An 18510-nucleotide genomic window follows, 5' to 3' on the forward strand; every position below is an offset into this window, starting at 1 on the left:
GTGTGTTACTTTTCCATTTAAACTTAATTCAACTTGAAAGGACTCTTCATCATATCTTGTGCAAGTGAGCAAGGGAGAGTGTTGGTTCAGTGGTGCAATAAATAACCTCTCGTTACGAGACACACGATGCCTCAGTCCCTAAGCCCTTTGGTAACCATAATCTGATATTACAGAAGCTTTTCTTGTGAGACCAGAGATATCTGAGCCACTTCCCTTTTCAAACAACTTCAGCTAATGGCTTTCCATGCTACTAGTGGAATGAGTCCAAGCTCTGTTTGATTTGTGGTCACTTGTTTGGATCCTGAAAGGGGAGGCTCAGATCTGCGAGCAGGGACGCTGCAGAGTTATACAATTCCTGTGGAGTTGGAGGAACCACTCGTTTGGAGAAACCTGACTCCTCTACAGAGATGAAAATATTTGTCAAGGTTTCTCACTCCCATGCTGGCCCCTTCCTCTCTCTGACAGCTCACTTCAGCCCTCTCTCTCTCTCTCTCTCCCCAATGCCCCTGATGCTGAGAATGTTTTCTTAGAAAGGAGGGGGCTCTTCTTGGATCCTACTACGCAATGCCAGAAGCCATTTAGGAAGTGATGCAGCCACCGTACCCTTAGGCAAATGTCAGTCCTGCGAGTGCGCCTAGAACTCTGCCTCTGAATTTCAAACTCCGGTCACTGTAGGGCAGGTAGAGTGGGAGCACAGCAGTGTGTGTGGCCATTAAACAGAGTTTCTCTTTCTAGTAGAAAGAGAGACGCCATTTTGTAAAGTTGCCTGACCACCTGCATGCTTCCGGGCTCACTCACAGGCCCATTTTAGGAGCGCTTGTTCCCATCTGATCTGAAAGAAGATGATAGTAGAACTTGATCCTATACTAAGTACACTTCACAGGGCGGGAGGGAGAACACCAGTGGGACAGCATTTGTTTTGACATGAGAAACCTGCCTTCATTTTCTGAACCATAGCAGCCAGAGGTTATCTCAGGCCTGGAAGGGACTTTTTCTTTTTAATAAGCTTTTGATTTTGGAATAAATTTAGATTTACAGAAAAGTTGCAAATGTAGTGCCAACATTTCCCACCATATACCCTAAGCCCAGTGTCCACTAATGATAAAATCTTTCCTGACCGCGCTGCATTTGTCCAAGTTAAGAAATTAACATTGGTACCCTGACAGCTACACTCCAGACATTAGTCAGATTTCACCCATTTCTCCATTAACGTTCCAGAATCCCACATGGCATGCAGTCATCATGTCTTCTTCGTCTCTTCCAATCTGTGACCGTTTTTCTGTGTTTCCTTGTTTATCATGACCTTGACCATTGTGAAAATTACTGGTCAGGTATGTCATACACTGTCCCTCGATTCAGGTTGTCTGATATTGTCTCAGAATAGACTAAAATTATGGGTTTTGAGGAAGAGACCCAGAGGGGAAATACCTGGGAGGAATTTTTTTAAAGAACAGGTAGCTCAGAAGTTACAAACGAACCCGCCTTCAAATCAAATCATGTTTTGCTCGTTCTATCTGTATCTTTAAGAAATTTTCTGCCAATTTTGTGCCGAAGTTTTTCAATTTAGATTTTCAGCTTCTCTTAAAAAAATAGAAAGAGCTGGTGACTGCAGGCTTCCATGACGGTTAGAGGTGGGTGCCAGGAAGCTACGGCCCGCCGTGGGATGCGTCCTCTTCAGGCGCCATCAGTCCTGTGGCTTCCCCAGCTCTGAGCCTCAGCATCAGCTGCCATTGGTCATCATGTCCACGGTGTTGATTTTCTTACGGTAAAGAGGAGGCGTCTATGTTTCTACTACAGCAGAAATGAACCCAGATGGCCCCATGCTTCAAGAGAAAGAAGGCAAGAGCAAGAAACGTGGTGAGTCGAATCTCAAGGAAACTGCATGTTTCCTAATGACAGGAAAGGGTGTGAATGCACACCCTGAAAACTGCCTGTGATCCTCTGTGACTATCGTCACAGCCCTCACCACTCATTTGGCAGCAAAAAGCAGGGGTGTGGGTCAAGAGGGAAGCCAGGGCTTCCCTGGTGGCGCAGTGGTTGAGAGTCTGCCTGCCGATGCAGGGGACGCGGGTTCGTGCCCCGGTCCGGGAAGATCCCACATGCCACGGAGCGGCTGGGCCCGTGAGCCATGGCCGCTGAGCCTGCGCGTCCAGAGCCTGTGCTCCGCAACGGGAGAGGCCACAACAGTGAGAGGCCCGCGTACCGCAAAAAAAAAAGAGGGAAGCCAGTCAAAAGGGAAGTAGATATATGAAGGGAAAGGATGCTGCCCTGGGTTCCCTTCCCCAAGGTCAAATTCATGTCACTGCCCAGGGATGGCTCTGTTACCTACTGGACACGGCCATGCAGTAGGGTCTACGCAGCTGGGCCTACCCTGGGCAGGAATTTCCAGCACTGCCAATTCCACCTCAGAAGAGGTCCTGCTAGCAGAGAGAGGATCTTCCACATCTTTTGTACCCTCCCTAAACTATGGGCCTGCTGGAGGCACAGTGAGGGTCTGTCTGGTTATCCTCTACACCCCACCCTGCTGTCTGTGAGTCAGACATCCTCTGGCACATCATCTAGAGTTCTGAGCCCCAGCCTTTCCTGCCCCGACAGGTCCCCCAATCCCTCCTGCTTCTCCTCCTCCCCTTTCCTGTCCCACCCCGTCACCCCAGCCTTGAAAGGCTTTAGGATCTGAAGAGTGTGACCACACCAGGTGTTGAGGTGGTGACCAAACCAAGTCTCCAAGCGCTCCACTAATGTGCTGAGTCCTACCTGCTGCATCACCAAAGCAAACCTGGGGGGAGCAGGACCTTGAGTGAAAGGAGTGAGCACTGGACCAGGAGTCAGAGGATCTGGATCCAGTCTTGATTCCAGTGCTGTGCAGTGTTGGGCAAATCACCTAACCCCTCTGAGCCTGAGCTATCTCAGCTATCAAGTCCAGTGACATTTCTGTGATGTATAAATATGATCCAGGAACTTCCCTGGTAGTCCAGTGGTTAAGACTCTGTGCTCCCAATGCAGGGGGCCCGGGTTCGATCCCTGGCCAGGGACCTAGATCCTGCATGCCACAACTAAGAGCCCTCATGCCACAGCTAAAGATTCCACATGCCACAACTAAAAAAGATCTTGCATGCTGCAACTAAGACCCAGCGCAGCCAAATACATAAACAAACAAACAAACAAACAAATAAATAAAGATGATCGAGCCACAGAGTCAGTTTCATGACTTGTTTCCTTTGCTCTCAAGCCCAAGTTATACCTTTCTCTATATGTCCAGAGCAGCCCAACTTTCTCCACCAGTGCCCCAACCTCACATTCCCTGCACCCCTACTCCTAATAGAACTGCCTGAGGACAACATACTCAGATTGGAACATGGGGCCCAGCTCATACATGAGGACTTGCCTGAGGCAGGGGTAGGTCTGAGGGCTCTTTTGTGGCCCAGGACAGACCCTAAATCCCAGAGTTGACAGTGGGAGTGGTGTCTCCCTAAGCTGACTCAAAGATACTTCTCTCAGATGAGCAGAGAAGACTGAGCCATAGGCTTTAAAGATGTTCCAGAGAAATAAACCTTCATTGTTATCGCTAGAGCCGAGGCCCAATAGTTAGTGGCCAGATCAGGAGGCCTCCCAGGACTCTCCATGGACATGGGCTGCCTCTAAAGTGCTGGGAACTTACCAAACCAGGAGATGGCCAAGCTCACAATAGGCAAAAGGGCAAACAAATCATATGAGCAAAGTGACAAAACCAAGAGAGGGAGACAAAGCCCACTTTGGGACTGGCCAGTGGGATCCTGGTAAGAAAAGATTCCTCGTCCAGGAACTCGGATGGTGTTTGTCATAAGATTATGAAACACTGTGGAACTTGTTGTTCCTGTAATTTGTCTGCTTCAGAGGAGCTAATGTTTATTGATTTTCTTCTGTAAGAGGCAGAATCATCAATTTGGGTTGCCACTGTTGAAAGTTCTCAGGTTTCTGGAAGAAGCTTGAACAAAAAGAATTAGGCATCTCTATACTGGTTTTATTCTTAATCACAGAGGTTGCTATCGTGACAGGCTTCGCAGACATCCAAATCCTTATTCTTTTTCAAATTCTCAGAGGTTGAAAGTGTCAGAAGGAATGGACATTTGTGGAACACCGAACATGTGTCAGGCACTGAGCTGGGCCCCTTAACAATACCGCAGGAGGACTTCCCTGGTGGTCCAGTGGGTAAGAATCCGCACTCCCAATGCAGGGGGTCTGGGTTCGATCCCTGGTCAGGGGCCTAGATCCTGAGTGCCGCAACTAAGACTGGCACAGCCTAAATAAATAAATATTTAGGCACTCGGGATCTTCGCTGAGACATGTTTAGTTGCGGCATGCGGACTCTTAGATGCAGCATGCATGTGGGATCTAGTTCCCCAAACAGGGATCGAACCCAGGCCCCCTGCATTGGGAGTGCAGAGTCTTACCCACTGGACCGACCACCAGGGAAGTCCCAGTAAATAAATATTTTTAAAAAAAGCAAGACAGCAGGGAATTTAATCCGTGCAGGATCTCCAAAAATTATTATGATGCCTATTTCACTGAAGAGAAAATTGAATTGTAAAAAATTAAATAGCTTGCCCAAAGTTCCACAGATAAAATGGAGCCAAAGTGAGATTCTGACCCACGTCTGTGCGTCTCAAGTTCCTAATCTTTCCTTGGCTCATACCGCCTCTTTGTGACTGGTTTTTCTCTGACATTTTACATATTTTATTGTCCTACTGCGTTATTTGAAACTTCCAAAACAATACTAAATAACGATACAAGTGGTCAATGCTATTTGTTCCAGATTTTAAAATGGCTTCTCTATTTCATAGTTTGATACAGTCATCAGCATGTCTAAAAAGTTTTATTCTATCCCTAACTTACATGGAATTTTTATTAGTAATTGTTGCTAGATTTTATCAAATGCTTTTACTTTCTACTGCTATAATAATACAGGTTTTTTCTCTTTCAATCTAACACAGTAAATTTTTTTGATGAATTTCCAAATTTGAAACTATCTTTATAAACATGGGCTTAATTTCCTTTCATTCTTTTTGTAACTTTCACTGGATTGTGCTTACTAATTTTTGTTTAGTATCTTAGCTTCTACATTCATACATGAAATTTTCTAGTTTTCTTTTTCTATCCTCATCAAGTTTTAATATTGATATTACTTGGGAGCTATTTCCACCTGTTTCTCTGGCCTATGATGGTTTAAATAGTAACCTACAACAGTTTCATGGATGCTGGCACGAAACTCCTGGATCAGAGACAAAAGGCAGCTTGTTACTCACAGCAATAGCAGTAGTGACAGATCAGCATTTTGGTCCCAATTTCCTAAGGGCAATGTGAAGAGGACCAGATGACACCTGCACATGCAGTGGTTGGACTACAGGAGAGAAGAACCCTGGGTTTAAGGAACCTGATAATTTCACAATGGGCACTAAGCATACCTGCCATTTGCTCCATTGCGAGACACACTCTGTCTTCCAAGGTCATAAGTAACCTGCCCTTTATTCTGAAGGGAACCACCATCTCTACCTTCCACAGTCGTTCACCATCCAAACACCCTGGAAAAGATGGCCCAGTAGTTCACTCGCAAATGCACTAAAAGGTGAGAGACCCATGGAGGACTATATCCCAACAGTGGACAGCTGAGACCAAAAGGACAAAACATTAGTACTTGTTTATTCTTAGACAGTGGGCATGTGAAAGTCATTACATTCTTTTCTATATTTTTTAAACACCCCTTGCCAAAAAAAATAAATAAATAAATAAGGAAAGAAAGAAAGAAAGAAAAAGAAAAAGGAAGAAGAGCTTTCTCGTAATGGAATCACTACTTCAAGATTTGGTGAGTGTTCCAGCAGAATAAGGTGACTTCCCTTTAGGGACATTGCAGAATTCCTGAACTGGATGGGTGGGGCAGGGTAAGGCCCTTCTAATTCAAGGAATCTACAATATTAGGTCAACTTCGAAGGCATTTCAGAACTCCTTAACTATTCTTACTCAGTACCTCTGCATTTCATCATATTCATAGGTGAACAGGGACAGATGATTGGAAATCTCACACACACACACACACACAATTTCCAAATAACTCATGGCTGGGATTATCCACGTTTCTTAATCTCTTTAGTCTTTTCTTAATGAGGTCAGTGGGAGGGCTGTTATTTTTGCTCCTAAGGCACTGGTGTATGAAAAATGTCATGGTCACAGGAAAGTCAGTGGTGAACAAGATAAACGTGACCCTGTTCCACAGAACTTACTATGTACAGGAGAAGAGAAATAATTCAACAGAATAATAAGATTTGATTGGCTCTCAGATTCACTAGAAATTGATTTAGCCCTCTCCCCTCCCACCTCTACTCACCCACTGGCTCTCTAAGGAGCCTTTGCCAGAGGGAGTTGGCGTAGTTTTCCTGTGTTTGTCCCGTAGAAAGTAATAGAAGAGGAGGCCCAGGGAAACCATAGATTCATAAAAGATCCAGTAAGGTGCTGGTTGATTAAAGGTATCTGCTCAGGTAACTCTCTTCTCTTCAGCTCAGATTTTCCTTTTCATAGGAAATTCCAATGTCTAGCTTCACAGCTCAGTTGAATACTTATTGCTTTAAAGGACCCAGCAAACCTAACATACCATTAAAAAGTCCAAAATTAGGATATTCTCTCGACATCTTTGCCCAAAATGCAACACCCCACATCCTCGGTCCTCTCCTTTCTTCTGCCCCTCTGATGCCATTCTTGTGGCCATAACAGTATGCCAAACACACACACACACACACACACACACACACACACACACACGTGCGCACGCGCATGCATCTGCTTTCTCTACATTTCTAACATTTCCTCTTAATTCACTCCAAAAGGATGTAGGAGTGGCTACTATTTCTGAAATAGGAATAAGATTAGCTAATGAGGATGGTCTTTTTACCCATCCTCTCAGCAAAAATCAAAACACAGCTACAGTTCAACTTAAGCAAATACTTAAATAAAAATTCAGATTTATTGAAAATATTAAATTGAATTAATGTTAAATCCACTGAATAGTCTTTATTTTTGAAAGCATTCAGAGTAGAATTCCTTTACTTAGCAAGCGTCCCTCACAGCTATTTCCCAAAAATATTTACTCTGAAAGAGAAAATGTACCTGCAGTTTGGCTTTTTCCCAGATTTGATACCAGAGATACCGAAAGTCGGATAAGCAATGAGCAAAATGCAAAACCAGATTCTAGTTTCCTTCAAAAACTGAAGTGACAATTCTAATGGGCTGCCATCTAAAATGCTGGGCTGCCGCAAATGATTTTGAAAGATGGACTTTATCTGCCCCCTGCTGTATTCTGGGTAAATGACAGGACATCCTAATTTAGCAGCAGGAGACAGAGCCAGACGTGGTGTGTACTAGCACCCCTTACTAGAATAGAAAGAATAGAAAGGCTATGGCAAAAAGACCGTGCCTGGGCTTCACCACTGTGTCTCCAGAACGGAGTGTAGCTGGAATGTAGCAGGCATGACATTAATATGTGCCGAATGCCTGCACATACAGGAAAGGAAGCTGTGCTTACATACTCTGTTTGCATAAGCATAATACCAAGCGCGTATAGGCCCAAGGGGAAAAAAAGATATTTTGCAATTCTCTGTTCGTAAGTGTTTGAAATAAACTGGTGGCAACTGGGCATGACTGACGTCCTCTAATAATTCCACTGGGCTAAACAAAATAATAAATTGGAATATTCAGAGTTAACAACAAAGATCGATTTCCTAAATGTTGCTTACTGCCAAGAAATAAGTCTTTGAGATTTTAGGATCTAAAAGCCACAAGGTTAAAAGACCATATTATTGGGCTTCCCTGGTGGCGCAGTGGTTGAGAGTCCGCCTGCCGATGCAGGTGACACAGGTTCGTGCCCTGGTCCAGGAAGATCCCACGTGCCGCGGAGCAGCTAGGCCCGTGAGCCATGGCTGCTGAGCCTGCGCGTCCGGAGCCTGTGCTCTGCAATGGGAGAGGCCACAACAGTGAGAGGCCCGCGTACCACAGAAGAAAAAAAAAAAAAAAAAAAGACCATATGATTATTTCCAAGATGGAGGACTGGTTGAGATATCATAAAATTCGCTGTGTTATCTCTTTCATCCCTTTCTCCAGAGACGCCTGCTGCTACCAGCCCTCTAGTCATTATCCGTATATCTCTCAAACACTAGTGAAGGCAAGGACAAAAATAATAGGCATCTTCCTTAGTTGGGGGTGGATTTATTGAATACGAAAGAAGTCACGTTAGGGCTAAGATTTAGACATTTGATATACCTCCATACCTACCCTGAAGGTTAGGCTTCTCTGATGACTCAAAAAATCAGTGCAATTTCTCCAAAGAAGATATACAGAATGCCAACAAACACATGAAAGAATGCTCAACATCATTAATCATTAGAGAAATGCAAATCAAAACTACAATGAGATATCATCTCACACCAGTCAGAATGGCCATCATCAAAAAATCTAGAAACAATAAATGCTGGAGAGGGTGTGGAGAAAAGGGGACACTCTTGCACTGCTGGTGGGAATGTGAATTGGTTCAGCCACTATGGAGAACAGTATGGAGGTTCCTTAAAAAACTACAAATAGAACTACCATATGACCCAGCAATCCCACTACTGGGCATATACCCTGAGAAAACCAAAATTCAAAAAGAGTCATGTACCAAAATGTTCATTGCAGCTCTATTTACAATAGCCCGGAGATGGAAACAACCTAAGCGCCCATCATCGGATGAATGGATAAAGAAGATGTGGCACATATACACAATGGAATATTACTCAGCCTTAAAAAGAAATGAAATTGAGTTATTTGTAATGAGATGGATAGACCTAGAGTCTGTCATACAGAGTGAAGTAAGTCAGAAATAAAAAGACAAATACCGTATGCTAACACATATATATGGAATTTAAGGGAAAAAAAAAATGTCATGAAGAACCTAGGGGTAAGACAGGAATAAAGACGCAGACCTACTGGAGAACGGACTTGAGGATATGGGGAGGGGGAAGGGTGAGTTTTGACAGGGCGAGAGAGAGTCATGGACATATACACACTAACAAACGTAGTAAGGTAGATAGCTGGGGGGAAGCAGCCGCAAGGCACAGGGATATTAGCTCGGTGCTTTGTGACAGCCTGGAAGGGTGGGATGGGGAGAGTGGGAGGGAGGGAGACGCAAGAGGGAAGACATATGGGAACATATGTATATGTACAGCTGATTCACTTTGTTATAAAGCAGAAACTCACACACCATTGTAAAGCAATTATACCCCAATAAAGATGCTAAAAAAAAAAAATCAGTGCATGCAGAACAGTTCTAAAGGGAAGATAATTAAGTGTCAATGGATGTGATATAGAAAATGTCGAAAGAGAAATGTTTCCACCAGGGGAATCTTACTACCAGTTGAGACTGGCACTTGGCCATTTCAGGTTCCTTGCACCACGCCACTAAACCAGCAAATAAGATGGGGTGCAGTGGGGAGTGCCGACCATTTCAGCTGAGGCCGTTGATCTTGGGTGTTAGGGAAAATAGGAGTGCTTCCTTAGACAGCACGGAGCAATGTTCACAAACTGAGGGGTCCTCCTTGTACCTCCCCACAGCATGCTGCAAGTTAGCAGGACTAGAGCAACCTTAGAGAAGTAGAGGGCCGCCAAGAACTCAGATGCTCAGGAATAAAGGTTAGGGTCACTCCGCCAGGTAAAGGCAGACCAAGTTGTGGCCGAGGGCAAAGGTAACATGGAGTGGGTAAATATCAGCTCTAGCCTTATATTTCCCCTTGCAGGTGAGTTACGTTATATAAGAATATATGTTAAATGTTTCCCCTCTCCCTTCCCCAGATATATAGTGTATATAGCCTCTGTGGATTTATTCTACAATTTATCCATGGCTAACAGGGCATTAAGAAAAGAGTGTGTTTAAATTAGAAGAATGAACATCAAAATTCTGAATATGGAGCTGAATGCAATCAACTGAAATTTGGGGCTTCCCCTTTTGAGGAAAGAGTAGCATATTTTGTATAAGGGATTGTTGCATTGTGTTCTGCAGGCTAGAGATTTAAGGATGGAGGCAGGGTGTACATTGATGTTGGGCCTCCAGAGGGTGACTGCGGTGGACATCTGTCCCTACCCCGAATCTTTCAAACAGCTTCTTCTCGCTTGGATAATTCTCCAAGTATAAATCCTACCTCCCTCATCTGGAATAACTTTTTAAAAATACATTGAAATTTTGAAATTAACACAACAGGTGTGTTAGAGTCTGCCGATCAGATATACATGTGTAAGACTTTGTTTTGAAAGTGAATTTTCTGAGAAAACAGAGAAGGTCCAGGCCAGCAAAGGCAGCCAGTTCTGAAGTCAAGTGGTGACGGGACTGTCTCCAGCGTCCACAGCAGAGTCCATGTGTTTTGGCTGGGCTCCGTTACATGGTCAAATCTGAGGTGTGGTTCTGAGAGTTGTTCCGAGAAGCTCAACCTAGCTTCTCCAGAAATTCCACAAATTTCTAATAGCCTTTGTGAATCCCTTCCCACGTAGACTAGCTAGAGAGGATTCTATCTTAGAACTAAGACGTCTGATTAGAATAGAAAAAAGTTAGTAGCTATATGCCCAAGGCAGTTTGCTTTGCCTCTCTCAGCCTCAGCTTTGTCATCCTTGAAAACTTTCAAGCACTGTTGTAAAGACCAGAAATAATACAAAATGTCTTATATGTAAAAAAACTCTATGGAGAACCGTACGGAGGTTCCTTAAAAAACTAAAAATAGAACTACCATGTGACCCAGCAATCCCACTCCCGTGCTTAAGTCAAAAAGACACATGCGGGCTTCCCTGGTGGCTCAGTGGTTGAGAGTCCGCCTGCCGATGCAGGGGACACGGGTTCGTGCCCCGGTCTGGGAAGATCCCACATGTGGCGGAGCCGCTGGGCCCATGAGCCACGGCCGCTGGGCCTGCGCGTCCGGAGCCTGTGCTCCGCAACGGGAGAGGCCACAATAGTGAGAGGTCCGCGTACCGAAAAAAGAAAAAAAAAAAAAAGACACATGCACTCCAAAGCTCATTGCAGCAGTATTTACAATAGCCAGGACATGGAAGCAACCTAAATGCCCATGAACAGAGGAATGGATAAAGAAGATGTGGCACATATATACAATGGAATATTACTCAGCCATAAAAAGAAATGGAGTTATTTGTAGTGAGGTGGATGGACCTAGAGTCTGTCACACAGAGTGAAGTAAGTCAGAAAGAGAAAAACGAATACCGTATGCTAACACATATATATGGAATCTAAAAAAAAAAAAAAAAGAAAGTTCTGAAGAACGTAGGGGCAGGACAGGAATAAAGATGCAGACGTAGAGAATGGACTCGAGGACACGGGGAGGGGGAAGAGTAAGCTGGGATGAAGTGAGAGAGTAGCAGCTGTATAGCACAGGGAGATAAGCTTGGTGCTTTGTGACCACCTAGAGGGGTGGGATACGGAGGGTGGGAGGGAGAGGCAAGAGGGAGGGGATATGGGGATATATGTATACGTATAGCTGACTCACTGTGTTATACAGCAGAAACTAACACAACATTGTAAAGCAATTATACTGCAATAAAGATGTTAAAAAAAGAGAAAAAGAAAATGGGGTTAGACTAGGTAGCGGTTCTCAGTCCTAAGTGCACAATAGAATCACCTGGGGAACTTTTAGAAAATGAATAACCGGGCTTCCCTGGTGGCGCAGTGGTTGAGAGTCCGCCTGCCGATGCAGGGGACACGGGTTCGTGCCCCGGTCCTGGAAGATCCCACATGCCGCGGAGAGGCTGGGCCCGTGAGCCATGGCCGCTGGGCCTGCGCGTCCGGAGACTGTGCTCTGCAACGGGAGAGGCCACAACAGTGAGAGGCCTGCGTACAAAAACAAACAAACAAACAAAAAAAAGAAAATGAATAACCAACAAGGACCTACTGTATAGCACAGGGAACTCTTCTCAATGTTATGTGGCAGCCTGGATGGGAGGGGAGTTTGGGGGTGAATGGAGACGTGTATGTATGGCTGAGTCCCTTTGCTGTGCACCTGAAACTATCACAACGTTGTTAATTGGCGATACTCCAATATAAAATTAAAAGTTAAAACAAAAAAAGGAAGAAGGTATCAGTGTTTATCTCCAAGAAGTTCAAAGTATTCAAGATAATTGGTTTTTATATCTTCTAAATTTCTTGCATTTTATAATGAAAGGAAAAAAAGGTGTTTTTATTTAGGGGGATTGTTTAAAGAAATGGGTTTACAATATAGTCCCAATTCCCACTGTTCACAAGTGGAATTTGGTCTGTCTGACCCAGTCTGTTTCTGGTGACAGGAGCATGACATAGGCCCTGAAGTATTAAGAAAAATCATCCAAAACTTGGAAATAACCAAAAGACAGTTATAGCATGTCCTTTCAAGGTCATAATGGTGCTTTGTTTAACATGCCTGCCAGGGTATTTCTTAATCCAGGGCAGTGGTTCTCAAAGTGTAATTTAAGGACTGCTGAGGGTTCCCAAGACACTTTAGGGATTTTGTAAGGTCCTCCCTTTCCAACTACATAACTCTGTGAGGCCAAATTTTCCTCATATACTTCAACCAAAAACAACATATTGCAACATATGAACGCAGAAATTGATATAAGGATTCAGCTGTCTTCTGATAAGCCAATTAAGTGTTCTATTTGCAAAAGTGTAAAACAATGCCTTTTTTCTCAAAATATATCTGAAGTTATTTTTCATTTAAAAATGTTAACATATAATGGGCTTGTCATTTTTATTTTTAAAATACAGTTGACCCTTGAACACACAGGTTTGAACTGCGCAGGTCAACTTATAAACGGATATTTTCCCTTAGATACCAACTGCTGTGCTACATGATCCATGGTTGGTTGGACCCAGAGATGTAGAACCCAAGACAAACGGTGGACTGTAAAGCTATTCCTGGATTCTTGACTGTGGGAAGGGGTGGGTAACCCTAACCCTCACCTTGTTCAAGGGTCCACTATAACTAATACTTAAACATTTGTGTTTTAGTTTCTAATAAGGTTAATGTTGATAGATCATTGGGATCCTCAGTTTTTAAGAGTATTGAGGGATACTGAGAACGAAACTTTGAGACTCGCTGAGCTCCATGCTTGACTTTGCTAGATCATTGGGATCCTCAGTTTTTAAGAGTATTGAGGGATACTGAGAATGAAACTTTGAGACTCGCTGAGCTCCATGCTTGACTTTGCTAGATCATTGGGATCCTCAGTTTTTAAGAGTATTGAGGGATACTGAGAACGAAACTTTGAGACTCGCTGAGCTCCATGCTTGACTTTGCTAGATCATTGGGATCCTCAGTTTTTAAGAGTATTGAGGGATACTGAGAACGAAACTTTGAGACTCGCTGAGCTCCATGCTTGACTTTGCTAGATCATTGGGATCCTCAGTTTTTAAGAGTATTGAGGGATACTGAGAACGAAACTTTGAGACTCGCTGAGCTCCATGCTTGACTTTGCTAGATCATTGGGATCCTCAGTTTTTAAGAGTATTGAGGGATACTGAGAACGAAACTTTGAGACTTGCTGAGCTCCATGCTTGACTTTGCTCTTCACTTTGGAGGGCTCAGATCACTCAGCTCACTCATTTCAAAACACCCTTCCTGGTAGACCGCATAATTCCTGTTCCTCCGATTCTGCTTCAAACCAGCTTTGCCATCTTATCAGTTTCCTCATTAAGGAGGTGAACAAATTTGACTAATACTCATTATATATGTGTAACAGTCAAGTTTGATCTTTTGAAGATTATACTTCGATAGGAGGTGTAATCTCTGCTGATTCATAAAGACATTTACGATTTAGCCCTGGAGTTCTTTTCTTTGCATTCAAAGGTGGATGAAGCAAGGAACACTATGAAAATCTTACTCTTAAACATTTCCCTAATGAAATGAAATAAGACAACTGTGATGATCAGCTGTGCCTAAAACTACTTTGTTCCTCGAGGAAAGTGTTTAAGAGAGAACCAGTCAAAAGCTTGGGAAGCAGAGCGGCAGGGTTTTTTTTTTGTTTTTAATTTTATTTATTTATTTATGGCTGTGTTGGGTCTTTGTCTCTGTGCGAGGGCTTTCTCTAGTTGCGACAAGTTGGGGCCACTCTTCATCACGGTGCGCGGGCCTCTCACTGTCGCGGCCTCTCTTGTTGCAGAGCATGGGCTCCAGACGCGCAGGCTCAGTAATTGTGGCTCACGGGCCCAGTTGCTCCGCAGCATGTGGGATCCTCCCAGACCAGGGCTCGAACCTGTGTCCCCTGCATCGGCAGGCAGATTCTCAACCACTGCGCCACCAGGGAAGTCCAGAGCGGCAGTTTCAAAAGAATGTCTAAAGTTAAAAATGGGTCTGTAATTTGGGAGAGACAATATTCACTTTAATATGGAAGAATATACTTTTTTAAACATTTATTTTATTTTTGGCTGTGTTGGGTCTTTGTTGCTGCGTGTGGGCTTTCTCTAGTTGTGGTGAGCGGGGGCTACTCTTCATTGCGGTGCATGGACTTCTCATTGCGGTGGCTTCTCTTGTTGTGGAGCACAGGCTCTTGGTGCGCGGGCTTCAGTAGTTGTGGCTCGTGGGCTCTAGAGCGCAGGCTCCATAGTTGTGGCTCATGGGCCTAGTCGCTCTGTGGCATGTGGGATCTTCCCGGACCAGGGCTCGAACCCGTGTCCCCTGCATTGGCAGGCAGATTCTTAACCACTGCGCCACCAGGGAAGCCCTGGAAGAATATACTTTTAATCTACTGTTAATAGCTGTCTTTCCAACACAGGCTCCACCTCCCTCTTAGGTAAACAACATAAGAACATAATTTCAGCTGTCTGCAGAACTTTCCTAGTCAGTATAAAATCAGCAGAAATTGATCACCCTACGACCCATTAGGAAACACTTCTCAAATCCTTCAGCTCCAGTGTACATCAGAATGATCTGAGAGGCCTATTAGACATACGGATTTGAGTTCATCGTACAGTGTGGGGCGGGGCAACACTGTGCATTTAAAACAAGCACTCCGGGTGATTGATTTAAAAATACATAAAACCACACTTTGAGAAATTATCTAGACAACTAAAACCTGCTGAACTTCCATTTTTCTAAGAATCACCGTGTATGCTTAACATCTACATGCCAAGTCTGTCTACAGGGTCCGTAAGGCACTTCACAATCTGACTGGTGTCTCACAACTTCCTCTCCCACCACTCCATCCATCTCTGCCCTACAACCGCCTCCCATCCTGGAGCCCAACTGGCCCACGGCTGCAGTCCTCCTTGCTGTTGACCTCTTTCCCTCTCCCTTCCCCTGCCTGTGCAGGACTGTTTATTTTTCACAGCAGTGCAATAGCGTGGACAGTTCCTGGCTATTTGGACTCTAAAGCCGGTAGACCTGGCTTCCAATCCCAGAACCCTTTGGTAAAAGTGGCCGACCCTGGGGGCGCCTGCCCCTACATAGCCATCGAGTCCCTGTACAGGAAGCACTGTCTTGAACAGGGGAAGCAGCAGCTGGAGCCGCAGGAGGCAGACCTGGCTGAGGAGTTCCTGCTCACTGACAGCAGCGCCATGTGGCAGACGGTGGGAGAAATGGGCCGCTTAGAAGTGGAGGCCGAGGCCAGGATGGAGAACTTGCGAGTGGCAGTTCCAGGTCAGTCCCTAGCTCTGACTGCTGCTGGTGGCCCAAAAGCCAGCCAGCCAGCTTATCACCATGACAACGGACCCTACAATGATGTGGATATCCCCGGCTGCTGGTTCTTCAAGCTGCCTCACAAGGATGGTAACAGCTGCAATGCTGGCAGCCCCTTTGCCAAAGACTTCCTGCCCAAGATGGCGGACGGCACCCTGCAGGCTGGCCCAGGAGGTGCCAGTGGGCCCCGTGCCTTGGAAATCAACAAAATGATTTCTTTTTGTAGGAATGCCCATAAATGTATCAAGTCCCAGATGGTGGTGTGGCTGCCCAGGTCAGCTCTGACCCGTGCTGTGACCAGGCACCCAAACTATGATGAGGAAGGCCGCTATGGGGCCATCCTGCCCCAGGGGGTGACCGCTGGCACCATCACCATCTACAGCCCATCACGTGGGCTGTAGAGCCCACCTGGCTCATTGCCAGCAACGCCCGAACTGACCGAGTAGGCAGTGAGTTGAAGGCCATGGTGCAGGCCCCACCCGGCTACGCCCTCGTGGGTGCTGACGTGGGCTCACAGGCGCTGTAGATTGCAGCTGTGCTTGGAGACGCCCACTTTGCTGGCGTGCATGGCTGCACGGCCTTTGGATGGATGACACTGCAGGGCAGGAAGAGCAGGGGCACCAATCTACACAGCAAGAGAGCTGCCACAGTGGGCATCACCCATGAGCACACCAAGGTCTTCAACTATGGCTGCATCTATGGGGGGGGCAGCCCTTTGCTGAGCGCCTCCTAATGCAGTTCAACCACTGGCTCACGCGGCAGGAGGCAGCTGAGAAGGCCCGACAGATGTATGCAGTCACCAAGGGCCACCGCAGGTATCGGCTGTTAGATGAGGGCGAGTGGCTGGTGAGGGAGTTGGACCTCCCTGCGGACAGGATGGAGGACGGCTTGGTTTCCTTGCTGGATCTACGCAAGATCCAGAGAAGCTTCTAGGAAATCACAATGGAAGAAGTGGGAGGAGGTTGCTGAATAAGCCTGGATGGGGGACACAGAGTCAGAAATGTTCAATAAGCTGGAAAGCATTGCGATGTCTGACACACCAGTACCCCGGTGCTGGGCCGCTGCAGCAGCCGAGCCCTGGAGCCCTCTGCTGTCCAGGGGGAGTTTATGACCAGCTGTGTGAATCGAGCGGTGCAAAGCTCCGCTGCGGACTACTTACACCTCATGCTTGTGGCCATGAAGTGGCTGTTTGAGGTGTTTGCCATCGATGGGTGCTTCTGCATCAGCATCCATGATGAGGTTCGCTACCTGGTGCGGGAGGAGGACTGCTACTGTGCTGCCCTCGCCCTGCAGATCGCCAGCCTCTTGACCAGGTGCATGTTTGCCTACAAGCTGGGTCTGAATGACTTGCCCCCAGTCAGTCGCCTTCTTCAGTACAGCCGATATTGACCAGTGCCTCAGGAAGGAAGTGACCATGGATTGTAAAACCCCTTCCAACCCAACTGGGGTGGAAAGCAGATACGGGATTCCCGAGGGGGAAGCAATGGATATTTACCAGATAATTGAACTCACCAAAGGCTCCCTGGAAGAATGAAGCCAGCCTGGATGGTAGCTCTGCCTGGAGGCTCTGTATTTGCTCCCGTGGAGTTTCATCGGGGCGGTGCAGGCTCCTAAACTCAGGCTTTCAGCCGTGCTTTTTACAAGAGGGCTTGCCTAAGGCCAGCCGTTTTTCAGTAGCAGGACCTGCCAAGAATGATTGCCTCTAATTGACGGTGCAATTGAGTTCAGAACCAAGATGCCAACGTTGGTGCAGGCTGTAGGACAAGGGGGCATTGTTGCTTGTTGGGTAAAAAGAAAGCAGAAGCCCCAAAGTTCACATTAACTCAGGCATTTCATTCCTTTTCTTCTTGGCTGGTTCTTTGTTCTGTCCCTCATGCTCTGATGCAGTGCCCTAGAAGGGGAGAGAAGTAATGCTCTAAATGGAATAAGCCTGCTCAGAGGCAGTGGAAATAAAAACAAAGATCCTTTATCTTCTCACCAAAAAAAAAAAAAGTGGCTAACCTCTGTGAGCCTCAGATGACTCCTCTATCAAAACGGAGATTAAAATACCCACCCCAAGGTTATTATTACACCAGCACTGGCGGTATTTCGTTTAGATGCTAAATGTGTTAGTTTGGGGGTTTTGCCTCCTGTAAAACCTTCAATCCTCCCTGGAAGAACTGCTCTCTCCTCTGTTCTAAGCAGTGCTAGCATTTCTAGAGATACTCAATGTATATAAAAACCCTTATCTCCTTACTGCACAGGTCTGTAAACCCAATTCTGTTAAGGACTTAAGAGCAGATACTTAAGCTGCATTAGATCAAATCAGTATACTAAAGTTCTAAAGATAATCCAAATCCTTAAGGGTAACCTAACCTCACTCTACCCCAAAGTTATTATACCAGATACTTTTTACTTAATGATCATGTTCCTTCGCATCTTGAGGCCAAGGGGAAATAATGCAAAACATTGATACTTTCGGGCCCATAGCTGCCACGTAACCACCTCGCTCATGTATAGCGGACGGTATATGTTTAAATACAGAAGGTGGGTGAAGGGGATGAAGTTGAACAGTCCAGCCCATGTTAAAATACTCTGAGGGCTTCCCTTGTGGTGCAGTGGTTGGGAATCTGCCTGCCAACGCAGGGGACACGGGTTCGAGCCCTGGTCAGGGACGATCCCACGTGCCATGGAGCAACTGGGCCCGTGAGCCACAACTACTGAGCCTGCGCATCTGGAGCTTGTGTTCCGCAACGGGAGAGGCCACGATAGTGAGAGGCCCACGCACCGTGATGAACAGCGGCCCTCGCTCACCACAACTAGAGAAAGCCCC

At 45.7% G+C, this 18510-nt stretch overlaps 1 pseudogene; it reads left to right on the forward strand.

Moving 5' to 3' along the window:
- Nucleotides 1-1802: 1802 nt before the first annotated feature.
- LOC116764002 lies at nt 1803-17312 on the forward strand (annotated as a pseudogene).
- The last annotated feature ends 1198 nt before the right edge of the window (nt 17313-18510 follow it).

The sequence above is a fragment of the Phocoena sinus genome, chromosome 13 (assembly GCF_008692025.1).
Source record: "Phocoena sinus isolate mPhoSin1 chromosome 13, mPhoSin1.pri, whole genome shotgun sequence".
Taxonomy (NCBI): Eukaryota; Metazoa; Chordata; class Mammalia; order Artiodactyla; family Phocoenidae; genus Phocoena; species Phocoena sinus.